Source organism: Macaca mulatta, chromosome 15, assembly GCF_049350105.2.
Source record: "Macaca mulatta isolate MMU2019108-1 chromosome 15, T2T-MMU8v2.0, whole genome shotgun sequence".
Classification (NCBI taxonomy): Eukaryota; Metazoa; Chordata; class Mammalia; order Primates; family Cercopithecidae; genus Macaca; species Macaca mulatta.
In genome coordinates this window covers 51,797,258-51,823,533 of record NC_133420.1, presented here as the reverse complement: position 1 = coordinate 51,823,533, position 26,276 = coordinate 51,797,258, and positions in this window count along the sequence as shown.

The following is a 26,276-nucleotide window of genomic DNA, read 5'->3' as shown; positions in this document are numbered from 1 at the left end:
ATCAGCCAGGGAGAGCGAGGGCCCCGGGCAACAGTCCTGAATGCTCAGGTTAACTCCTGGGAGAAGCTGCATCCCCACCGGTGGCACTGACAGCTGGGGACACTCCCCACAGTGATGGCAAAACCGTCTAGTGCTCGGGGCCTTTGTAGCTCCTGGCTGCCATGCTGGCAGCATCCTCTTGGCTGCCACTCACTGGCCTGGCTCTCAGCTTCCTCTGTGTCAAGGCAGGAGCAGCAGGCACTGAGCCACTCTAAATGTTTGCTGGAGATGGAGCAACCTGGCCTGGTCACAGCTGTAGCCGTGCTTCCTGCCAGACCTCTCAGTGGCTGAGTCAGTGGGTTCATTGGTGGGATGGGAAGAACAGTCCACGAAAGGACCTCCCAACGTGAGCTTGGCTCTGCCAGCCAAGCAAGGGATATTTGTGCTCCTTACCTGGGAAACAGATGTAGAGGTCAAAGGGCAGGTTTAAAGCCATAGTCATCATTCCCTACCTGGAGCCACTAAACCTGCCTCTTTCACTGGGGTAAAAGTGTTGACTTCTTTCTGAACAGGGAGTGGCAAATCAAAGGCATTGCAGCCTCTTTCATCACTGCCGATTGCTGATGCCCACCCTGTGCCAAGTGCTTAATACATCACCTTAAATCTTCTCATCCACCCTCAAAGGTAAGTGTTATTTTTCCTGTTTTACAGATGAAGAGAATCAGGCTGAGGAAATTACTTGAATAAACTCTCAAGGAGAGTTTGTGATAGAGCCTGCATTCAAGCTCAAATTCCTTAGACTCCAAAGACAGTGCTCTTCCTGCTGTACTGCCCCTGTTCAGGCCCTCCCATCTGGACTGGTTCAGCCCTTTCCATGTGGATGGCTACTGCCCGTTCACCTCTCCCGCCCCTCTTCCCCTTCTTCCACACATCCTACACACCACAGTCAAATTAATCTCTGTCTAAAAATCTAGATACAGATGCAGACAGATGCAGATATAGACATAGGCATAGAAATTGACATAAACATTGACTTAGACATAGACATGGACATGGACGTGAACATAGACATGGACATTGACTTAGACAGAAACATGGATAAATATTTTGATGAAAGATTCAAAAGGTCAGGAATCATGTCTGATTCATTTTGTGTCCCTAGAATCTATCACAGTACCTGTTTCAGAGCAAGGAAGGTCTCCAAAAATACTGGAGGAATTAAACTGAATGGACTATCGTTTCCCAAATAAAGTGTTGGTGACTCCTACCAAATAATAGTACTAGGTACAGAGCCCTCACATCAGCATCTGGAACTCTCCCCGTCTGACCCCACCTGACCCTTCTCATCTTAACTACATCCAGCCTACACTCTAAGCATACATGACTCTTTCATGTTCCCTAAGTCCCACATTGAACTTTTCCTCCATCTCAAGGACCCTCTTTAGCCCCATCTATCCCTTCTAAAATGTCATGGCCCATTTAAAATATTACTTCTTCCTTGAAGTGTCTCTCTTTATTTCTTTATGAAATGTAACATTTCTGTCTTCTGAATCCCTTAGCGCTGTATATCTTTCTATGGCCTAATCTTTCTCTGACATAGATTTTAATCATTGAGATAATAATTCCCCTTGTCTGGAATGTCCTTCATCCAGGCTCTTTTTTACATTCATGATTCAGTCTAATATCACCTCCTCTGTGAAGCCTCTCCAGCTCTCCCAGCCCAGTTAGTCACTCCTACCTATATGCTTCTGGAACATCTGAATATCCTCCATTGAAGTACTGGTCATCACGGTTATGGTCCAATTACTGTTATCTCTCAACTGCCAAGTGCCTCAGAGATACAAGTGGTACCTTCTTGGACTTTGTCTTTATGGCTTCCACCACAGTTTCAGCGGTAATTGGTAAATAAATAAGTGAAAGACAAGAAAGACACTGTTCCATTTTTCTCTGCTCCCAACCTTCTTTCTTTACCATTCTACCTGTTTGCCTTCTGTTATCAGTATGCTATTTGTAGGATCACAGGTGGAGCCATGGGAAACAAACAAACAAAAAAAATAAGAAAAACTAAGCAGCACTCAAAAACATAGGAAAACACAATGGATCGTCTGATCTGGGGCACAAAGGCCAGGTTACCAGTTACAATTAGAATAAATGGTTTTCATCAAATGAGTTGGTGACAATGACTGCTAATTTATTTGTAGTTTCAGTATTTCCCTCAAACAACAACAACAAAAAAAAATAAAAATTTTAAAAAATAGGGCCTGGCGTGGTGACTCGTGCCTGTAATCCTAGCACTTTAGGAGGCAGAGGCAGGCAGATCACTTGCGGTCAGGAGTTCGAGACCGGCCTGGCCAACATGGTGAAACCCTGTCTCTACTAAAAATACCAATTAGCTGGGCGTGGTGGCACACACCTGTAATCCCACCTGCTCGGGAGGTTCAGACAAAAGAATCGCCTGAACCTGGGAGTCAGAGGTTGCAGTGAGCCAAAATCGAGCCACTGCACTCTAGCCTGGGTGACAGAGAAAGACTGTGTCTCGGGAAAAAAAAAAAAAAAACTAGAATATTATACTGGTTTATAATATATTTTGAACCCATTGTTCAAGATCATAGGTATGTCCTTTAAAGGAACAGCTGACTTGTGACATATAGGCAAGGAAATGTGTATTTTTGTTAGGAGGTTTTCCCTGGGCAGAAGCTGATAAGAAACACTTAAATGAATAGAGAGCACCAATTGGAAGAGAAACACAAAAGCCTTACTTGCAGGTACTATATCTGTCATCTTACCTCCCACCACCTGGGGCAGCATAAAATGAGTTTTCTTGATTCCTTTTAAAGATAAAACAGTTAAAACAGTCAAGTCACAAATTCAACATGGCAAAACAGACAAATAGATTTGTGGTTACTGCCTGTGGTTTTCTAGAAAGAAAAGCAGAGGCAGTAGAAGAACCGTAAGTAGTAGACAAACTGGCTATCACCAGGGTCCTAATATGTCTTTTTTCCTCCCTTCTGTGCCTTTACCCTGGACCATTTCGTCTACCTAGGAATCCCTGCTTCATATAATTTAATGAGCACATTAGCAAACATTAGCTAAATCCTCCCAGAGATCTTTATGAGGCTGGTGTCCTCATCCCTATTTTACAGATGAGGCTAGTTGTTAAGACTTCACAGTCCTATAGCTGCTGAACCTAGGTCCAAAACCCTGGACTTTCCTATTTCAACAGCTGTCTCCACCATTTTCCTTTGTAAAATGCATTCCCAAGGCACAACTCAAGGACATCCCAAAAGTGTCCTGATCACTCCTGGAAGGAGACCTTCTGTTCCCGAAATGTCCATGGACTCTGAAAGCAGTGCTTTTAGTCACAACCATTAATAATAGGCGAATGCTCCTTGTCCCAGATGCCTATGAGATGTCAGCTTCTTAAGGGCAAGGATTGCGTATCTTTCTAGCCTTTATCTATGAATTCAGTACTTTCCCTGAGAAATGCATGTTAGGTATTCAAGAAAGTCAGAGAAGCCTAGGGTTACTTTCAGCAATTAAAGCCTCTGGCCATAATTTGATGAATTAAAACTGCATGAAAGCAGAAGACACTGAAAGTGCTTTGCTTATATAAATGCATTAATTATGGCCCCATATTCTAGCTTTCATATGAAGTTACAATTGATATTAAACTCATGGAGGAAATGAAAAGACCCCAAAATGGCTAAACTATGTAAACTTGTGGCTCCCCTATTGAGCTGGAGGCACAAGTCAAAAGGTCTTCCTACTCACATAACTTTACTTACCTCAGTCTGTGGCATATAATCATGCTTAATAAACATTCATTTGATAGATAGATGGGTTGATAAATGGACACAGTGATGCATGAAACATATAAGTGAGTATATAAACAAGCAAAACAATATTGCTTCTTTTTACTAATGATTTTTGAGGAATATTAATAATAATGCTTTAAACAAAACAAACTAATCCAAGCAATGCCATCCCTGCTAAGTTGTCTACAAACAAAGCAAAGCTCTCATGATCTCTATAATTCTGTTTTGACAGTATGGCTTCTGTGTCTGAAATATCTACAATCCCTTTGTTTACAATAGCACCTTAACTGGGTGATTTAAATGAGTAGAGATTGCTTTTACATTTTTCTACAATTATTTAAATGCACATTTCAATTTTCCTGAATTGTGCAAAAGTAATTTGGAAGATTAATTTCTGAAAATACCTGCTGGAATTTGCATACGCCAAGCATAATTATTATTGATATTTGCATAGTTCTCCCTGCCCACGTGCATGCACTATTACCAACTGCTATATAACCCATGAAATTATTGAAGAAGTTGCTGTCAGTACAATATGGATTCATCAATAAATGTTCAGCCTCATAGAAGAAAAACAAACTTCACTGTTCAGCTGTAGAAATGTGTCATTTCATTGTATTTATTTAAATGGGGGCAGAATCTGCAAAGATAAATCCAAAGCAAAATAATGTGGCAGTCTTGTGCAATAAAGATTAATGTTATTGCAAAGAACCTCTGAGATTCCTAAGAGGTTGAAAACCCCATTGAAAAGGCTAGAAAAGCAATAGGAATTGGGGATTCTTCGTGGGGAAAAGAAAGGAAATAGGCCAGGCTCGGTGGCTCATGCCTGTAATCCCAGCACTCTGGGAGACAGAGGTGGGTGGATCCTGAGGTCAGGAGTTCAAAACCAGCCTGACCAACATGGCGAAACCCCATCTCTAAATACAAAAATTAGCTGGGTGTGGTGACCCCTGCCTGTAATCCCAGCTTCTTAGGAGGCTGAGGCAGGAGAGTCACTTGAACCCAGAAGGCAGAGGTTACAGTGAGCTGAGATGGCGCCACTGCACTCCAGGCTGGGCAACAGAGCTGTTGTTTTAGACTCCATCTAAAAACAAACAAACAAAAACAAAGTAAATATACCCATGCTACAGAGGGGTGGGGTATTAGAGTATAGTCAGAGAGAGAGCTTTGCCACACATGGCTAGAAAGAAAATTCACAGAGATTTGGACTGTGGGAATCACAAACTCTTGATGAATGTATGGACAAGTTCATTAAATGTTTATATAAGGTGTTACACAGGAATGTGACATTTCTTTCCTTTAATCTGCTTGGATAACCAAATGGAAAGAAATATGGACAGAAATTATGCAGGAGAATAATAATAGAAAATACTTCTATAACACCCATTATGTGGTAGGCATTTGAGACAGAGTCTCGCTCTGTCACCCAGGCTGGAGTGCGGTGGCACGATCTCGGCTCACTGCAACCTCTGCCTCCCAGGTTCAAGCATTTCCCTGCCTCAGCCTCCCGAATAGCTGGGACTACTGGCACCTGTGGTAGGCATTCTATTAATAGCTATATATATGTATATATTTAATTCTTATAATAAATGGTCATAAGAATAATGTTTAATTCTCATAATAAATATTCATTCATTCATTTACTTCACCAACTTCGGAAACATTTTGCGTATTTGGCATGTTATAAGGGACTGTGAGAAGCTACAGAGATACACAGATAAAGTCCTTACCCTCAAGTAGCTCATAGCCAATGACACAAAACAGATGTCAAATGTATTTTTATAAATATGTATATTGTATATATGGGGGAAATAGCAATTGACTGTGCTGGGAACTGGAGGGAAGTTCTTAGAGGAAACAAGAGTGGCATTTAAAAAAATAAATAGGCAATTTCCAAATCAATAAGAACAGAAAGCCATATTGGTATGTTGGGCATCATGCACAAAAACGTGGTGCTATGAAATGGCACGCCTTGTTTATTACATCATAAATATCTCATTGCAGCTGGCAGTGGGAGAAGAGGAAAAGACACAGATGACCAAGGCCTTGAGTGCCTTATGGGCAATATTGAGCCACTGAAAGATTTTAACCCTTTTCCCATTTAGAAAAAAAAAAAGATGCAGCTCACTGCCAGCACTCGTTTAATTTTACATAAATACACTCTTTGAGGGGCAAGCAAATCTGACTGATTTTCAATGTGAAAAAAACATAAAAACCATTCTTTGAGTTATTTCAGACAAAACAAATATAAAAATTGAGTCATCAGAATCATCTATTTCAGATAAATCAGATTCATCAAATGAATCTTCGGCCAACAACTGTTTGAGGACGATGTTAATTAACATCACAGGTAGAAATGCTATTTTTTTCTAGGATTTGACATTTTCAGTGATCAATAATTACTATATTTTGTAAATGGAAATACCACTACTAAAAACAGAGTGCTATAAATAGAGGGATGTCTTTTGTTCCCAAAGTCAATATACTACAGTGAGACAAAAATGATAATAAAAGCCAGATATTTCATGGCAAAGGTTATCACAGGGTAAACAGTGCAGCTGCAAGTGACTCTGGCAGGTATTCTTGAGGCAAATGGGAAAAGTTAAGCAGCAGAAGTGACATGGATGGGTTCCACCTTGAAAGGGTCTCTCCAGGGACCCTATAGAGAATGGGCTTATAGCATTAATTCTAGAAGAAGGTAAGTTGTTGCAATTTAAAATATGACCAGGGAATAAAATATCATATTTTATATATATGTATATTATATAGGTACAATATATGTATAATATGATGTATAATAAATATATATTATATTTATCAAAAGTATATTATTTATTGTACATATATAATCTATCCTGGTAAGAATGTAAATTGTTGGAATTTAAAATATGACCAGGGAATAAAATATCATACATGTATAATATAATGTACTATATATGTACTATAAATAGCATATATTATAAATATATGCATATAATATATAGTATGTATACTACATATTATATATTTATGCAATATATATTTATGTGATATATTATATAATAATATATACAATATATACTATAGTATGTATGTAATACATATATAATATAGATATATAGCATGTATATAATGTGTATTATACACACATATATTGTATGTATATTATATATGTGCCTATCATTGGCTGGTATATCAAGAAAAGTTTCAATTTCTCGGGGCGTGGGGCCAAACTGGCCTACTAGAAGTAGCTGCGATCAGAGGCTCCCATCAAAAAGAACCATAAACAGCATGTGAATCCCGCACCGCCAACCCAGATATCCATGCTGTCTCATCAGAACAGACTAGGCGGCTGGCATGATCTACAGAGAGGAGGGAAGAGAGCTGTGGTGTGGGGGCCCACCTGAGAGCCACACGGGGCAGGGGGGCCCCTACTCCCTAGCCAAGGGAGGTGGTGAGTGAGTGTGCTACCCAGCTGGGGAAACCATGCTTTTTCCACGGAACCCTGCAACCCATGGATAGGAAAATCCCACTCGCAAATTCTTGCCACCAGGGTCTAGGTTCCCAACCCTGGAGCCATGCAGATTCTCAACAGACTCTGCCTGCTGTCTAAGCCATTTGAGCTCCTTGGGGAAGGGGCAGAAGTCAGCATTGGGACACATAACTGTCTAACACACTAAGAGGGGAAGGGCGGCATCCATCTCTATAGCTCCAGGCTGCACTATTCCCTTGTTGGAGCCAGGGAGGCTGGATGGCTTGGTCCCAAGAGCTGTCCCCCACAGGCCAACACACCGACTGTGACAGACTGCGGCCAGAGCATGTCTTCAGGCCTGACCCTGACCCATCCTTCCTCACTAGGCGGGCCTTCCCTGCAGGAACTCCAACAACTCCAGCCAGAGGCTCAGGGACAGAACCCTGATCTCCCTAGGCCTGATCCCCTAGGGGGAGAGATGGCCACAGTCTCTGCTGACTAGCAGACTTAGCCTTTTCTCCTGGTAGTTCTGAGGAAGCCAGGCAGCCCAGACTAGTGGGTTTCCCCCGAGTGAAGCACACCCCCTTACCAAGGGACAGTCAAAGTGCTTCATTAAACAGGTCCTGTTCCCCCTGCCACCCAACTGGGTGAGACCCTCCAACAGGGTTGCCAGACACCTTAGATAGGAGTGATCCTACTGGTATAAGGTTGGTGCCCCTTGAGGTCAAAGATCCCAGAAGAAGGAGCAGAGATTCATCTTTGCTGTTCCCCAGCCTCCTTGAGTGACATCTCCAGGCCTGGGAGCAAAACAGATGAATAGGGCCTGAAATGAACTCCCAGCAAACCACAGCAGCCCTACAGAAGAGGGACCTGACCATTGAAAGAAAAACAAACAGCAACAACAACAGTATCAACAACAACAAAAAAATCCCCCACAAAAACCCCATCAAAGGGTCAGCAGCCTCAAAGATCGAAACTAGACAAACTCATGAAGATGAGAAAGAATTGAGAAAAAACAACACTGAAAGCCCAAAAGGCCAGAGTGCCTCTTCTCCTCCAAATGATTGCAGTGCCTCTCCAGCAAGGGTGCAGAACTGGATGGAGGATGAGATGGATGAATTGACAGAAGAAGGCTTCAGAAGATGGATAGTAAACTCCACTGAGCTAAAGAAGCATGTTCTAACCCAATGTAAATAAGCTAAAACCTTGATAAAAGGTGAGAGGAGCTGCTAACTAGAATAACCAGTTGAGAGAAGAACATAAATTATTTGATGGAGTTGAAAAACACAGCAGGTAAACTTTAGGAAGCATGCACAAGTATCAATAGCTGAATCAACCAAGTGGAAGAAAGGATATGAGAATTTGAAGACCACCTTGCTAAAATAAGGCATACAGACAAGATTAGAGAAAGAAGAATGAAAAGGAACAAACGAAGCCTCCAAGAAATATGAGACTATGTAAAAAGACCAAACCTAGGGTTGATTGGAGTACCTGATGGAGACGGGAGAATGGAAACAAGCTGGAAAACACACTTCAGGACATTACACAGGATAACTTCCCCAACTTAGCAAGGCAGGCCAACATGCAAATTCAGGAAATACAGAGAACACTACTAAGATACTCCACAAGAATAACAACCCCGAGACACAAAACCATCAGATTCTCCAGGGTCGAAATGAAGGAAAAAATGTTAAAGGCAGCCAGAGAGACAGACCAGGACACCTGCAAAGAGAAGTCCATCAGACTAACAGTGGACCTCTCAGCAGAAACTCTACAAGCCAGAAGAGATTGGAGGCCAATAATTCAACATTCTTAAAGAAAAAATTTTCAACCCAGAATTTCATATGCAGCCAAACTAAGCTTCATAAGTGAAAGAGAAATAAAATCCTTTCCAGACAAGCAAATACTGAGGGATTTTGTCACCACCAGGCCTGCCTTACAAGAGATCCTGAAGGAAGCACTAAATATGGAAAGAAAAAAACAGTACCAGGCACTGCAAAACCACACCAAAATATAAAGAACAACGACACTATGAAGAAACTGCATCAACTAGTGTGCAAAATAACCAGCTAGCATCATGATGGCAGGATCAAATTCACACGTAATACTACTGACCTTAAATGTACTGACTACATGCCCCAGTTAAAAGACACAGACTGTCAAATTGGACAGAGTCAAGACCCATTGATATGCTGTATTCAGGAGACCCATCTCACATGCAAAGATACACATAGGTTCAAAAGAAAGGGACGGAGGAAATTTACCAAGAGAGGAAATTTACCAAGCAAATGGAAAGCAAAAATAAACAAAGAAACAAACAAACAGGGGTTGCAAACCTAGTCTCTGACAAAACAGACTTCAAACCAACAAATATCAAAAAAAAGATGAAGAGGAGCATTACATAATGGTAAAGGGAACAATTCAACAAGAAGAGCTAACCATCCTAAATATATATGCACCCAATACAGGAGAACCCAGATTCATAAAACAAGTTCCTAGAGATCTGCAAAGACACTTAGACTCCCACACAATAATAGTGGGAGACTTTTTTTATTTTTATTTTTATTTTGAGACAGAGTCTTGCTTTTGTCACCCAGGCTGGAGTGCAATGGTGCCATCTCAGCTCACTAAAACCTCCACCTCCTGGGTTCAAACGATTCTCCTTCCTTAGCCTCCTGAGTAGCTGGGATTACAGGTGACCACCACAACGTCCAGCTAATTTTTTTCGTGTTTTTAGTAGAGACGGGATTTCACCATGTTGGCCAGGCTGTTCTCAAACTCCTGACCTCAAGTTATCTGCCCTCCTCAGCCTCCCAAAGTGCTGGAATTACAGGCGTGAGCCACCATGCCCAGCAATAGTGGGAGACTTTAACTCCACCCTGTCAGTATTAGATCAAGGAGACAGAAAATTAACAAGGATACTCAGGACTTGAACTCAGCTCTGGATCAAGTGGACCTAATAGACATCTATAGAACTCTTCACCCCAAATCAACAGAATATACATTCTTCTCAATGCCACATGGCACTTATTCTAAAATTGACCACATCATTGGAAGTAAAACACTCCTTAGCAAGTGCAAAAGAATAGAAATCATAGCAGTCTCTCAGACCACAGTGCAATCAAATTAGAACTCAGGATTAAGAAACTCACTCAAAACTACACAATTACGTGGAAATTGAACAACCTGCTCCTGAATGACTCCTGGGCAAATAATAAAATTAAGGCAGAAATCAAGAAGTTCTTTGAAACCAATGAGAACAAAGCAACAACATACCAAAATCTCTGGGACATACTTAAAGCAGAAATTTCTCTCTGTTAAGAGAGAAATTTATAGCACTAAATGCCTACATCAGAAAGCTAGAAAGATCTCAAATCATACCCTAACATCACAATTGAAGGAGCTAGAGAGGCAAGAGCAAACTAATTCAAAATCTGGCAGAAGACAAGAAATAACTAATATCAGAGCAGAATTGAATGAGATAGAAATATGAAAATACCTCCCCCAAACATCAATGAATCCAGGAGCTGGTTTTTTGGGGAAAAAAAAAATAGACTGCAAACCAGACTAAGAAAGAGGAAAAGAGAGAAGACTCAAATAGACCCAATAAAAAATGATAAAGGGATATCACCACTAAACTCACAGAAATACAAACTACCATCAGAGAATACTATAAACACCTCTACACAAATAAACTAGAAAATCTAGAAGAAATGGATAAATTCCTGGACACAAACACTCTCCCAAGACTAAACCAGGAAAAAGTCAAATCCCTGAATAGACCAATAACAAGTTCTGAAATTGATGCAGTAATTAATAGCTTACCAACCAAAAAAAGCCCAGGACCAGACAGATTCATAACCAAATTCTACCAGAGGTACAAAGAGGAGCTGGTACCATTTCTTCTAAAACTACTGCAAACATTTGAAAAGAAGGGACACCTCCCTAACTCATTTTATGAAGCCAGCATCATCCTGATACCAAAACCTGGCAGAGCCACAACAACAAAAAAACCTCAGGCCAATCTCCCTGATGAACATTGATGCCAAAATTCTTAATAAAATACTGGCAAACCAAATCCAGCAGCATATAAAAAACTTATCCATCATGATCAAGTTGGCTTCATCCCTGGGATGCAAGGCTGGTTCAACATATGCAAATCAATAAACTTAATCCATCACATAAACAGAACCAAACACAAAAAATACATGATTATGTCAATAGATGCAGAAAAGGCCTTTGATAAAATTCAACATCCCTTCATGCTAAAAACTCTCAATAAACTAGGTATCAGTGGAACATATCTCGAATAGGAAGAGCTATTTATGACAAACCCACAGCAAATATAATAGTGAATGGGCAAAAGCTGGAAGCATTCCCTTGAAAACTGGCACAAGACAAGGATGCCCTCTCTCAGCACTCCTATTCAACATAGTATTGGAAGTTCCGGCCAGGGCAATCAGGCAAGAGAAAGAAAGAAAGGGTATTCAGATAGGAAGAGTGGAAGTCAAATTGTCTCTGTTTGCAGATGATGTGATTCTATATTTAGAAAACCCCATCATCTCAGCCCAAAAACTCCTTAAGCTGATAAGCAACTTCAGCAAACTCTCAGGATACAAAATGAATGTGGAAGAATCACAAGCATTCCTTTACACCAACAATAGGCAAGCAGACAGCCAAATCCTGAATGAACTCCCATTCACAATTGCTACAAAGAGAATAAAATACCTAGGAATACAGCTAACAAGGGATGTGAAGGACCTTTTCAAGGAGAACTATAAACCACTGCTCAAAGAAATAACAGAGGGCAAAAACAAATGGAAAAACATTCCATCCTCATGGACTGGAAGAATCAATATTGTGAAAATGCCCATACTGCCCAAAGGAATTTATAGATTCAATGCTGTTCCCATCAAACTACTATAGACATTCTTCACAGAATTAGAAAAAAAACTACTTTAAATTTCATATAGAATCAAAGAAAGACCCTGTATAGCCAAGAATATCTTAAGCAAAAAGAACAAAGCTGGAGGCATCATGCTACCTGACTTCAAATTATACTCCAAGGCTACAGTATCCAAAACAGCGTGGTGCTGGTACCAAAACCAATGGAATGGAACAGAGACCTCAGAAAGAACACCACACATCTACAACCATCTGATCTTCAACAAACCTGACAAAAACAAGCAATGGGGAAAGGATCTCCTATTCAATAAATGGTGCTGGGAAAACCGGCTAGCCATATGCAGAAAACTGAAACTGGACCCCTTCCTTACAACTTATACAAAAATTAACTCAAGATGGATTAAAGACTTAAATGTAAAACCCAGGCAATACTATTCAGGACACAGGCATGGGCAAAGACTTTATAACAAAAGCACCAAGAGCAACTGCAACAAGAGCCAAGATTGACAACTGGGATCTAATTAAACTAAAGAGCTTCTGCACAGCAAGAGAAACAATGAACACACAACCTACAGAATGGGAGAACATTTTTGCAATCTACCCATCTAACAAAGGTCTAATATCCAGAATTTAGGAGGAACTTAAACAAATTTACAAGAAAAAAAAACAAAACATCAAAAAGTGGGCAAAGGGTATGAACAGATACTTTTCAAGAGAAGACATTTATGCGGCCAACAAACATATGAAAAAAAAACTCAACATCGCTGATCATTAGAGAAATACAAATCAAAACCACAATGAGATACCATCTCATACCAGTCAAGAAACAATAGATGCTGGTGAGACTGTGGGGGAATAGGAATGCTTTTACACTTTTGGTGGGAATGTAAATTAGGTCAGCCATTGTGGAAGACAGTATAGTGACTCCTCAAGGATCTAGAACCAGAATTACCATTTGACCCAGCAATCCCATTTCTGGGCATGTACCCAAAAAATATAAATCATTCTACTACAAAGACACATGCACACGTATGTTTATTGCAGCACTATTTATAATAGCAAAGTCATGAAACCAACCCAAATGCCCATCAATGATAAACTGGATGAAGAAAATGTGGTACATATACACCACGGAATACTATGCAGCCATAAAAAGGAATGAGATTATGTCCTTTGCAGGGACATGGATGAAGCTGGAAGCCATTATCCTCAGCAAACTAACACAGGAACAGAAAACCAAACACTGCATGTTCTCACTCATAAGTGGGAGTTGAACAATGAGAACGCATAACACATGGAGACAGGGAGGGGAACAACACACACCCAGGGTCTGTTGGAGGGTGGGGTACAAGGGAAGGGAACTTAGAGGACAGGTGCAGCAAACCACCATGGCACACATATAACTATGTAACAAATCTGCACGTTCTGCATGTGTATCCTGGAACTTAAAAAAAGAAAAGATTCATCATTAATGATAATGGATATAAATCCATATTTCAAAATGTTTCTTTGATCAATACAGTATTTCTACAGGCTTCACAACTTTTCCAGAAAGAGCCCACCGTCTCTTCCCTCCACCGTCTTACGGTCTTTCTACTCTCAGTAAAAGACATGATCAATTGCCCAGTCCTCCAAACTAGACACCTGAGAGTCTTCACAAATGCCCCATTCTCTTTTATTCCCTAAATCTAGCCATTCATCATGTTCAGTTACTTCCTTGTCATCCACCCTTTTTAGTTATCTTTACCTTTTAAATACCACACATATCAGTCACAGTTTCTTTATCCTACTATGACTGCCCTAATTTCAGTTGGCATTTCTTCCTTGGACTAAAACAACCCTGGTTAAAATGCCAGCCCCACTGTTACTGCAATGTGACTTTGTGCGAGTTATTTAATCTGCTTAACTTCGGTTTACCCATCTGTAAAATGGGATAACAATAGACTTTTCAGAGTTGTTGTGGTAATCCAATGAACAATGCAGGTAATGTTTCTGTACAGTGCTAGCACATAGCAATTAATTTATGTACCCTATTCTTACATTTAGCCTTCCTATTGCCAGACTCAGGCCTCACCTCCCATCTCACTGCAGTATCAATCCATTCACTATAGTTTATGTAAAAGTGACTTCTCTAAAACACAGATTTGACCAAGTTATTCTCATGCTTAAAACATAGATTTTTCCATGCCTTTTCATCAGCTACAAGACCAATCCAGATGTTTTGTAGGACAGAAAAGGTTTTGAATGGATATCCTGTATTTCTGTGTCCAATCCTGTTGCCACTCCTTAACGTGCCCTTTATTCCACAGAAACATTTACACCACTACACATAAACCACATTCCCTCCCTCTTCTAAGCCTTTGTATTTGCTGTTTCTACATACAGAATACCTTTCCCTGTCCACTGTCACCATTCTTCCAGCTCTCATGTTGCATGCAGCTTACCCTCCTGTGGTCAATTCACATGATGATTCTGATGTGAATTCTTGCCTAGTGTCCTGTATCTAAGGATGGAGTTCATCATTCTCATAATTTGTCCTCCTAAGGCCCTCTCCCTATTCCTTGGTCATAACACCCTGCATGCTGTACTGTAATCATCTCCTGTACCACAGCCCACAGCACCCTGTACTGTAACTACCTTAGAAGGTATTTGCCCCACTAGACTGTGTGCTGCCTGAAGGAAGGGTCCATGCCTCACCCCAGCCTCCAGATCCAGCACAGTAACATTATGCTTAACAAGGGCTCAAAGAAGCCTTGGAGTAAGTCCCAGGTAACTAGGTTTTCAGTGGCTTGTATGCTCATGTGTCTATGTGGCTTGTTTCCAGGAAACTGGCCAACATCCTAAAGTCAAACGTTTATAGGAAGCCTTTGGCTTTACATATTGAAGGCTTTTAGAATTAGCAATGTACTAGCAGAAGGAAAATCTCAAGTTTTTATCTAAGCACAACTACGTGATTAGAAAACCAGTTGCATAGTTGAAAGATCACGGACACAATGGACAACGCTGCACCTGACTCTCAATTCTGCTAACTTTTAGCTGTTTTATTTTAAGCAAGTTACCTAACTTTTCTGGGTGTCAGTTTCCCCTTCTATAAATTAGAGATGACGTTAAGCAAGTTACCTAACTTTTCTGGGTGTCAGTTTCCCCTTCTATAAATTAGAGATGACAACAAACCACATAGAGTTGTTTTGAAGATTCAAGGAGAAAATGTGTTAAATATTTAGTGCATAGTATCAATTTAATATGTGATTAGTATTGCAGTTATTCTCATTCTTATCCTCAGAATTCAACAAACATACCACTTCAAACCCATTAGGATGACTATTTAAAAAAAAAAGAAAAAGAACATAACAAGTGTTGGTGAGGATGTGGAGAAATTGGAATGTTCAGGGAATGTAAAATGGTGCACCCACTGTGGAAAACAGTGTAGTGACTCCTTCAAATAAATTCACATAGAATTACCACATAATCCAGCAATTCCGCTTCTAGGTATATACCCAGGAGAATTGAGGCCGGGCTTGGTGGCTCATGTGTATAATCCCAGCACTTTGGGAGGCTGAGGTGGGTGAATCATTTGAGGTCAGGAATTCAAGACCACCCTGGCCAACATGGTGAAACCCTGTTTCTACTAAAAATACTAAAATTAGCCAGGCAGTGGTGGTCGTCATCTGTAATCCTAGCTACTCAGGAGGCTGAGGTGGGAGAATCACTTGAGCCTGGGAGGCGAAGGTTGTGTTGAGCCAAGACTGCGCCACTGCATTCCAGCCTGGGTGACAGAGTGAGACTCCGTCTCAGAAAAAAAAAAAAAAAAAAAAAAAAAGAATTGAAAGCAAGCACCCAAACAGGTATTTGTATACCAATATTCATAACAGCATTATTCACAATAGCCGAAAGGTGGAAACTACCCACGTCAACCAACAAACAAGTAAACAGAGAAATGAAATGTGTACACATACAATGGAATATTATGCTGCCTTTTGAAGGAAGGAAATTCTAGTATGTGCTGAACGTGGATGAACCTTGATGACATTATGCTATGAAATAAACCAGGAGCAAGAGGACAAATAATGTCACATGATTCCACTTACATGAGGCATCTGCAGTCTTCAAATTCATAGAGATAGAAAACAGAGTGGTGATTATCTGAGGAGAGAGGAGAATGGGGAGTTATTGTTTAATGAGTACAGAGTTTCAGTTTGGGAAGATGAGAAGGTCCTGTGGATGAACAGTGGTAATGGTTGCATAGCAACCATTTGTGTAATGTGAATGTACTTAATTCTACTGGACTGTACACTTAAAAATGATCAAAATGTTAAGTTTTATGTTAAGCATACTCTACCACAATAAAAACACTCAATGAACAAGGTTTAATCAGATCTGCCAGAATAATTAAATAGCTACAGTAAAGCCAACTGCATAGTAAAACTCATAGGAGGGCTTTTGGAAGGTTAAAGTGAAGACTCCAGGTTCCTTCAACTCGAATCTGATTCCTTTATCTCAGAATGATGTTGAGATCCTGCAAATCTTTATTTTCCATAGAAGCGAGCGTGCATGCACACACACACACACACACACAGTCTCTGGGGCCCATAGAGACACAACCTGGAAACAGGGCTTGCCAGGATTAGAGAGCCAGGCCAGCCCATGTATCATTCACCCAGAAGACAGCCCTCCATGGAGAAAAAGAACCTCATAGTCTCCTAACAAAGAGGATAATAAATTCCGATTAGCCAAGGAAGCTCTGAGTCTAAATACCAGCAAAGCTCAGCCCCTGCAAGTGGGGACGAATTATCTGAAAGGTCATCCTAGAGACACTGAACAAAGGGCCTCGAGCAGCTGGGTTTCTTAATTTGAGGAAACACTGAAGCCTTTAAAGAAGCCAGAGGCAGAACTGGAGAGATGGGAAAGTGGAGCGGCCTTCTGAGCACAGGGAGGATTTAATAGGAAGGGAAACACAAGCCCCGCAGGAAGCTCTGGGACCTGGCAGCCATGGCTCTCTCTGCCAGGCTGATGGCCTCTGGAAAGAGCCGCCATCTCCTGTGCTGGGCCAGGATGGCCTTTTTTGGCACTGTAATAAAATAGGATGGCTCTGATCTCAGTGATTAAAGCTTTAAAACCACAAGCCTCTGGGAGGGAGTAGGCTCAGAGTAACAACCCATACACCCCTGTTCGCTCTTCTCCAGGCTGTGGTCTGCTGACAGAGCCCAGTCTGTCTCCAGAAAATTCCAGGGGCCTCTCAGGAGTCTAAGGCCAAGCCTCGACCAGTGGCCTCTTGCCTGGGTCCTGTTGTCACAACCCCAGCGGTTGAAAGATGGAAAGCTCCGTGGGAGGGCCAGGTGGCAGGCAGGAAGCAGCCTGCTGGCCTGGAGCCATCCCCAGCTTCCAATAACCCCTCTGTCTAGAAAATCAAGGGACGGAGAATGAAAGGGTCATCTTACTTAGGTAAAAACCTGAGCAGTTGGCCTCATCCTGGACAGAGGGCACTCTGAGGGTAGACCTGAGTCAAATTCCTGAGTCTCTCGGGGAGCAAGGGGTTAGCTAGCACTGGTATGTTTCGAGCCAAAGACCATGCTAACGAGAGAAAGAAAAGAATATATATGGTGAACCAAGTGCTGAGTGAGGTTTTCCTACTGACTTTAATCCTCACAACAACTTTGAGTGGAAGGTATCGTTGTTCCCATTTTAGACAAAAGGGAATGGGGTACAGCCAAAATTTGAACCTGTATCTAGATGGCTCTAAAGTCGTCTCCTCTATACCACACTACCCCTAAATTAAGCCTTTCCCAAATATTAGTTTCCTATGCCTTGAAAATTGTCTCTAATTCATGTATTTGAGACTCAGAAAAGTTCAGTAGCTTGCCAAATATACTGTCAGTGAGTTACAGAACTGAGACTGGAATTCATTTCCAACTGATTCCAAAGCTGATGTTCATTCTTCCATGCCTCATGTATCTTTAGTTAAAATAAAATAATCCTGTGGCTTTTTGCCAATCAGCAAACATTTTGCTCCTTCAGTCTTGAAGCCTTAGCCCTTTAAAGAGTAGCTCAGTAATTATGCTGCCCCAATGCCCCAGAAGTCACAATTTACTGCAGAATGAGGTGATATGAAACAAAACAGACACATCTCCAGGCCAAAGAAAGGCTATCTCGACTGCACAGACTTGATGACTTTTATTGAGATCTGAGGCCCATTTATGTACAAAAAGCAGTGAAGGGAAGTGGCAGTATGTATGTGCATTTGGCACATGTTTAGTTCCTGCTCTGGCAAACGATTCTAGTTTTTTTGGTTTTGGTGAGAAAAGACCCAGTGGGCTTGACCAATCATTTTGTGGAGAGAAATGAGATGTCACTAGCCAAAGTAATAAAAGCAACTGTCTCTTCCAAGATTCCTGTATTCCAGCAAATGAAGGTATCTCTCTTCTCTTCAGACTTAAATTCTGAAAGTATATTAATTTGCATAGGAAATATATACTTTTATAATCAGGTACCTCTCTTAGTCTCTTGGGGGAAATGTTCCCAATGGCAGGAACATGCAAATTGAATGAAATGGAAATTATCTAGGATATTGCTTATCATCTTATAATTTCAGTCAAAATGGCAAAGCCCACTTTAAGGATTACTCATGCCTAAAGGAAAGGGAATAGTTAAACCACAAAGGCTTGAAGGAGACCTCTTATATTTTTAAAGAACAATCCTAGAGCCACTCAGCTCCTGTGAGCACTATCCTTGCAATAGAGACTTTCATGTTAAAGGAAGCACAAAGGATGGGAAGTCTTTAGCAATGGGAGAAAGTCTTCCATGCAGTACTTGTGGTTCCAGCAATATGCACAGTAGATATTCTGAAAAAACTCCTTCCACATATAAATGCTAGATAAAATATAACAAACATCCTTTTAGATGCATGGCTGAGCTCACAAGAAAGGGAAATCCCCCGAGGTCAGAGGTCAGAAATGAAGAAGGAACTCAAAAGCAAAGTTGTAAGCATGTGTGCTTATGCTGTCGCTTCCCTGAGGTGACAGAGGGCAGGCACAGTCACTCATGGTAGTCTAGGAGTTTGGGTTTTAATGCCCATGTTGTGAAAGGAAATGAAGTCTTGTGCTTATGAAATGTGAGGAGAGTCAGAACTTACAGACTTGCGTAAAACCAGGACCCATGAAGAATGACACATACAATAAAAGGATACACTAGAAATGAGCTGCCTATCCCCAAAGACAGATAAGAAGGAAGTTTATCTCTCTCAGCTAGGTTGTGGTTAGGATAATATATTCTTGAAATCTGTAAACACCAATGTGAATAACATGTATACCTGGCGCTATAATTTATATTACATAATCCTGGAACCTCCAAGCTAGAATATTACACAAAATGGGTCCTAGGCTTTTAATATCCCTAGAGAATCTGGAATACCACTCTTATGGACAAATACTTTCAGTCAAAAATGAACATGATTCCTATGGATAAAGACTCACTCAAGATAAACTCTCAATCCCAAACTGAAAACACATTAACAATTGATCTATTGTGAGTGGCTATGAGCAGAAAAAACAATTACAGAGTTAAGCCCTAAGGAACGCCAATAATTAACCAATTTCACAGAGACTATACAAGTATGTTTAAATAGTTTAAAGGCATAAAAAAGAGTTGCAAAAATGAGACACTGAGAAAAGAATAGATACTTAAAAAATTAATTAGAACTTATAGAAATGAAAAATATAGTTATTGAAATAAAAAATTCAATAGACAGTCTACAACTAAACGAAGACCTTTTGTTTACAAAAGACCAACTGACTGATAAATTTGAGGTTATAAATTGAAGCCACTGACACAGTGGAAAAAGCATGGGACTTGGGGCCAGACAGACTGGACAGAATTTTGTAGAATGTGCACCACATCAAATTATAAACTAGTATATGGTACTTATGAAGTGCTTATTATGTACAAAGCAGTATCATAAACACTTTATATATTATTTAATATAATTCTCCTAATAATTCTGTGATATAGGAATCAGTATCTTCATTTTACAGGTAAAAATACTGAGAATTAGGAAGGAAAGAGCTTGCCCCACATTCCACTGACAATTGATATCACTAGGATTCAAACCCAGGTCTGTCTCACCCTCTTAACCACTAAGATTTATTGCCTGTCCCATTAGACTGAAATCCAATTTGAATCAGCTGTGTAGGTTTACATTGCCTGAGAGTAGGAAAAAAATATTTTATTTTCATCCTGAAGACCTAATAGAGCCTTTCAAGAATGTATTTTATAGCTCTTTTCTTGCTGATAGTAGCAGAATTTGATCTACAGCTCAAAGTGTAGGCCCAGCTGAATGTGGAAGACTTGAAGGGTTAGACAGGCATCTGATGTCAGAAGAGGCGATGGGCCAGTTCTTTAAGTCTGGAAAGCTCAGGCTAATATTAGTGATCAGAGCCTGTCATGTAAGAATCTGAGAAGTCAGTAAAATGGTGAAGGATTGGGGTGACTTTGAAAGTCAAGACCAGCAAAATGTTCAGAATTTAGTGGTTCAAATGGTTAGAGAGCTTAGTATTATCAAGGTGCAATTCTGAATGAGATTTGGATCAGAAATTAGTTATCATTTTTCTGTTCTCTTATTCTGTCATATTTCCTCCTGAGGCTGTTTGCTTGAGTCCTTAGAGGAAGCCCAGAAAGTAAAGATGACCTTGCCTCTTACTAAGGCAGAAAATCATCAGGCTCTGCTTGATGTGTCCTAGCTCAGGTTATATATCCAGAAGAGGATAATGCTCTGTTAACATCTTGTGCAGGTAACTGTGTTACTACAGTTGTTATACAAATACTAGAGCTCATTAGAAGCATTTGTAAGAATACATATTTCATATTTCACAGCTAGTTTCTCAAAAAACAGTGTAAACAATTACTAAGCATTTTTTAAAATTAATGCAAAACCCTAGGAACATTGCATGGAATTTAACATAAATATAATGCAAATGAACAAAAATAAAAGCTTAAAATGTATATTGGGACTTTTTTTGACTTTTGGATAGGCTCTTGAATGGTCGGTGAGGATTGAAATATTTATAATTATGATAACAAGATTTTATTTTTAAAGCCTTTCTCTCAATGAATTCTCACAGTCCTTTGAGTCTACACCATTAGACTTAATTTACAGATGGGAAAACTGAGGCAAGGGCAGTTAATGAAAACTGCCTAAGATAAAATAATTCATTAAGTGACAAACCATACTCTAAATTCAAGGTTTCCCAATTCTAAATCTCATGCACTTTTCAATATGTCTGGTTAGCAACTTGGTAGCTGACTTAAAGAAAGCACATGCAAAAATTATGGGTTAAAGGAATCTAACAAGGTGAAATTTATCAAGGATAAATTTAAGGTACTGTCTGAATTTATGCCAAAAGTACCCTCAAATAAGTGAGGAAGAATGTCCCAGCAGCTCATTGAAAAAAGACTCAGGAAGTCTGGTTAGCAGGAAGAACAGCATAAATCATTATATGTGACAGGACCACAAAAACTGGTACTTTAGTGACTTTATGCTACGTCAAGAAGACAGACAACTCCTGGAACATCTTGCTCCATTTTGGGGTTTATGCTTTAAGAGGAAGCTATATAAAGTGAAAGACGATCCCCGAAGAGAAAACAAGATGGTAACGTATCAGAATGTCACCATATACAGAAATGATGAAAAAACTCAGCATGTTTAGCTTGGAGAATCAATGAAATGAATTCCAGATATTATCACCCCCAGGCAAATATAGAAACCCTAGGAATTTTAAGAAGAGGGATAATTTACCTGGGATAATATGGTGGTTACAGTACTGGACAGTGGAATGATACCTGTCTGGGTTTGAATCCTACTTTCACTACTTACCAGCTATACAACCTTGGGCAATTTATCTAATCATTTGGGTAAGTTATCTAACCTGTCTCTCAGGGTTCTCATCAATAAAATTAAACTAATAAGAGTACCTTCCTCCTAGGATTATTTTGAGAATTAAATGAGTTCATACAATTCATAAATTTAACACAAGCTATTGCTATAGCAGAGCAGAAATCTCATTAAGTATTATTTGTTGATGCTATTATCCTTTCTCCAATTAAGTGGGCCATGCACTGCCCAAGAGAAGAATCTGTCTCATAGGCATAATGGCAGCTAGGAGATGACTCCCCACTTCCTCAGCATTTGAAACTCCCACACTCACCTCAGATGAGTCTTTCATTTCTATGAAGTGCTCTCGATGCCTGAAACATTTGGACCAAAATCTAAACCATCCCAAAGAACAGAAATTCCTTTTAAAACACAACCTCCTGGATTTGCTATCTTCTACGTACTAGCTGTGTGATCTAGAGCAAGTTAATTTGTCTCTCAGAGCCTCCGCTGCCTCATCTGCAAAATACCTTGTTGTAGGAAAGATGACTGAGAAAATGTATGTGGCTGTTCCCAGTATCATGCCTACTATAGGCAAAATGCTCAGGAAATGTTTTTTTTATTTCCATAATTTAAGAAGAAACTGTGACAATGTGATAGTTTTGAAATACATCCATGTAGTTAAACAGGCTATATTAGTCTGTTTTCATACTGCTATGACGAAATACCCAAGACTGGGTAATTTATGAAGTAAAAGAGTTTTAATGGACTCACAGCCCTACATGGCTGGGGAGGCCTCACAATTATGGCAGAAGGTGAAGGAGGAGCAAAGGCACACCTTATATGACCACAGGCAAGAGTGCATGTGCAAGGGAACCGCCCTTTATAAACCATCAGTTCTCATGAGATGTATTCACTATCACAAGAACAGCATGGGAAAAAACCATCCCCATGATTCAATTACCTCCCACTGGGTCCCTCCCATGATATGTGGGGATTATGGGCACTACCATTCAAGATGAGATTCGGGTGGGGACACAGCCAAACCATGTTACAGGCACTGAGCCCCATGATGCTATGAACACAGGGATAAATAATGTATGACCCCAACACTGACTTTGCTCATGGTCTGGAGGAAGAGGAAGTAAATAAGCAAGTGCCTAAGAACATGGCAGTAGCTAGTGATCTCAGGCAGGTTGGAATCATAGTTGAGAGTGAAGGGCAGCAACCACACTGCAGGAACTTGAGGAGCAAGCAAAAGTTGGAGTTAGGAGATAGCAAATATAGCACACTGTTAAGAAACTAAAATGGAGAAAGAAGGAAGGAGAAGGAGAGGGAGATCCAGAGTCATCAGAGGCGTGTGTGTGTGTGTGTGTGTGTGTGTGTGTGTGTGTGTGTGTGTGTGTGTGTGTATTTGTCTGGGGCCATATTTATAACCTGAAAAAAAGAACTAGTAAACAGGGAGTAATTAAACATCAACAAGACAAGGGCAGCCATTGTGCAAGTTCAGTTGTCAGAGTTGACTGATAGGTGTGTAGATAGCTCCCCTGACATTTACATCGGGGTGGAAAGCCACAGTGGACATTAGGACAAAGGGGCAGTTCCAGAAGTTCCTATTCTAGGGATACAGCCAGACCCTCAGCACCTCCATGGGAGATGGACATTATTCACAGCCCTGACGTCACCCGTGAAGACAGCAGGAACCTCCCGAACTCTTCTTCTTTGGGGTAGAGGGCCTGACAAACTACAGCCAAATTTATTTCTTGTTTTGTTTTTTTTGGTGGTGTTGCTTTTCCTTGGGAACTGGCACATTTTGCATTGAGGTTTACACAAAGCAAAACAGCTCCAGTGTCAAATGGAAATCCAGCAGGCTCTTCTCAAGATGTACTGTTCCTTTGTACAGGCTGCCGACTTGGGAGAGGGGGCCCAGGACATAATGCCTATGCCTCTTGGGAAGCATATACAGACAATGGTCTGTGTGTGAAAAGGGGAACAGATTAACCAGGACCGGGGTATCTCCCAATTGCTTTTCTTAAAGAAAGACTCTATTGCCAGGAAGCAAAGCACACACAAAAACAATACCTAAGCTAACAGAGTACTGGCTTTAATATACTCAGAAATAACAGAACACGGGCAGGCTACAACTTTCCAAATCCCCTTGAAAATCCTTTGCCAGAGCAGAGATGGTTTGTCAAATCTATACTCTTTGTTTAATATGTTTGTTCTTTTGTTTGATCAAGGGGGGAAGCCGTCTAACTCATTATATTGGGGGAGCTGCATTCATTCCTTTGTGCTTCTTTTTCTTCTTCTAATCTTTATTAAAATCAAAAGAAGAGCCACTCTAATCCTTCAAATGATAATTTATTTCTCAACCTACAAAGTCAGAGTCTTCGCTATTATTTTAAAAACAAATCAATGCAACAATTTTAATTAAAAATGAAACAGGGTGAACCTAAAAAAATAAATAGGCATTTGTTAGATCAACGAGCAAACTTGTTTACAATTAATGGGCAACAGGGCTCCCGGTGATAAAGAAAGGGTTTTAAAGCACCAGAATGTTTCACTGCAGTTGGTAAATTCTCTGGACTTTTATTTGAGTCTTTAGAGAGAAAAACACATCTAGAAGTCTCCTAATGAAATGTCCTGACCCTGGGAAATTTATGCTTCAAAATGTGCTCTACCCATCCCCCCAACTGCCCCCCACTCCCATCTCTGCCAGCCACTTCCTTGGCTAGAAGACTCAGTGGGTTCTATTTTAGCTGGGGTTATTCATCTCAGATAGGAGAGTAGGTTTGGCATTCTCACAAGGAAAAAAAAAAGGCTCTGTATTAATTAAGGAGACATGCATTGGCCTGCTCATTGGTGGGTGGGGCTGGTGGAGTGGACTGATGATCTTTAGGAAGCCTCAGGTTTCTCAAGCAGGAGAGAAAACCACACGTATTAGGAAGTGGACGTTCTCCCAAATACCATTGAGAAAAAAAAAAAAAGTTATTTCCTTAAAGGAAAGCTAATGGAAAATGAACTTGAATATGTAAATTTATTCAGTGTGCATTTTTTATTGAGAAGCTACTGAGTTCCAGCAATGGCATTTAGGATTGAATTTCAAGAGATGATCTTTCAATTGGTTTACCATGGTCCAGCAGTCTCCCAGCTCTCTCTCTCTCTCTGTGGCAAGCCTGAAAAGAGGAGTCACAGAATCTAAGTTTATGGTTCAGTGGAGGAGGCAAAGCATGTGATGAAGGCTGTGGCAGACATGGATGCTAAGTGCTGTGGGAGGGGACATGGAGGGAGAGAGAACCTCCTTTGGAGTCACCTGTACCTCTGGACTAAGGCAGGGAAAGTTGTAGGGAAGAGGTGCATTTCAGATGGGCTCTGAAGAATAAGTAAGACTTAGGCGAGTGGATGTGGATGAAGAAGAGCATTCGTGGTAGACCAATATGAGCAGGCTTAAGTACTGTTAAGAATGTAAGAATGTAGAAGAGTGGAGGGATGAGAGGCAGATGGTTATAATGTTTGTTTGTTTGTTTGTTTTTCCCCTCATAAACTCCTATTCCTCCTTCCAATGTTAACTTAAGCTTTATCTCTGAGAAATCTTCCCTAAGCTCCCCATCTTGGTTCTGGAGACTCCCTGCACAGTACTGTGTGTCACTTGTTGATTCCCCTACTAAACTGTGCCCCTTAACCTGCTCAGTCTCTCTTCCCTTCATCCCCAGCACCACAGTGCCTTGAGAAGTGGACTGAGCAGGAGGCCAGGGTCAGATGCTCGGATTTTCAGGGCCAGGGTGGAATGAGATTAAACACCTCTGTTAATGCTGGAGCAAAAAATGCAACTGAAGTGGGTTTGTGTCTAAACTCCTTATGCGGCCCTGCACACTGTGACTGGTTGCCCAGGTACCCCTTCAGGAATCAAGAATTTGTCACTGCCTGGAAGGATTTCTGTGGGAAGCTAGCCCTCAACTGTTATCCCCTGCAGGGTCTCAGCTGAAGAGATGACCTGACCCAAGTTCACACACTCTTTCAGAGCCATCTTCATCCAGTGACTGATTGTCAGGGTGTTTATATGCTCAAGCTTCTCAACCTAACATTCGACCGCTCTCAAAAGCCATCATCCCATCTTCACAACTTCCTGTGGGACATTGTGAACTCCTGTGCATCAAGACTACACCACACCTTGACTTCTCTCTCTGCCCAATAGATCCTGCTTTCTTCTCTTCCCTTCCAAGGTCTTAATCCTAAGAGCCCTCCCTAGCAGATTTTCTCCATG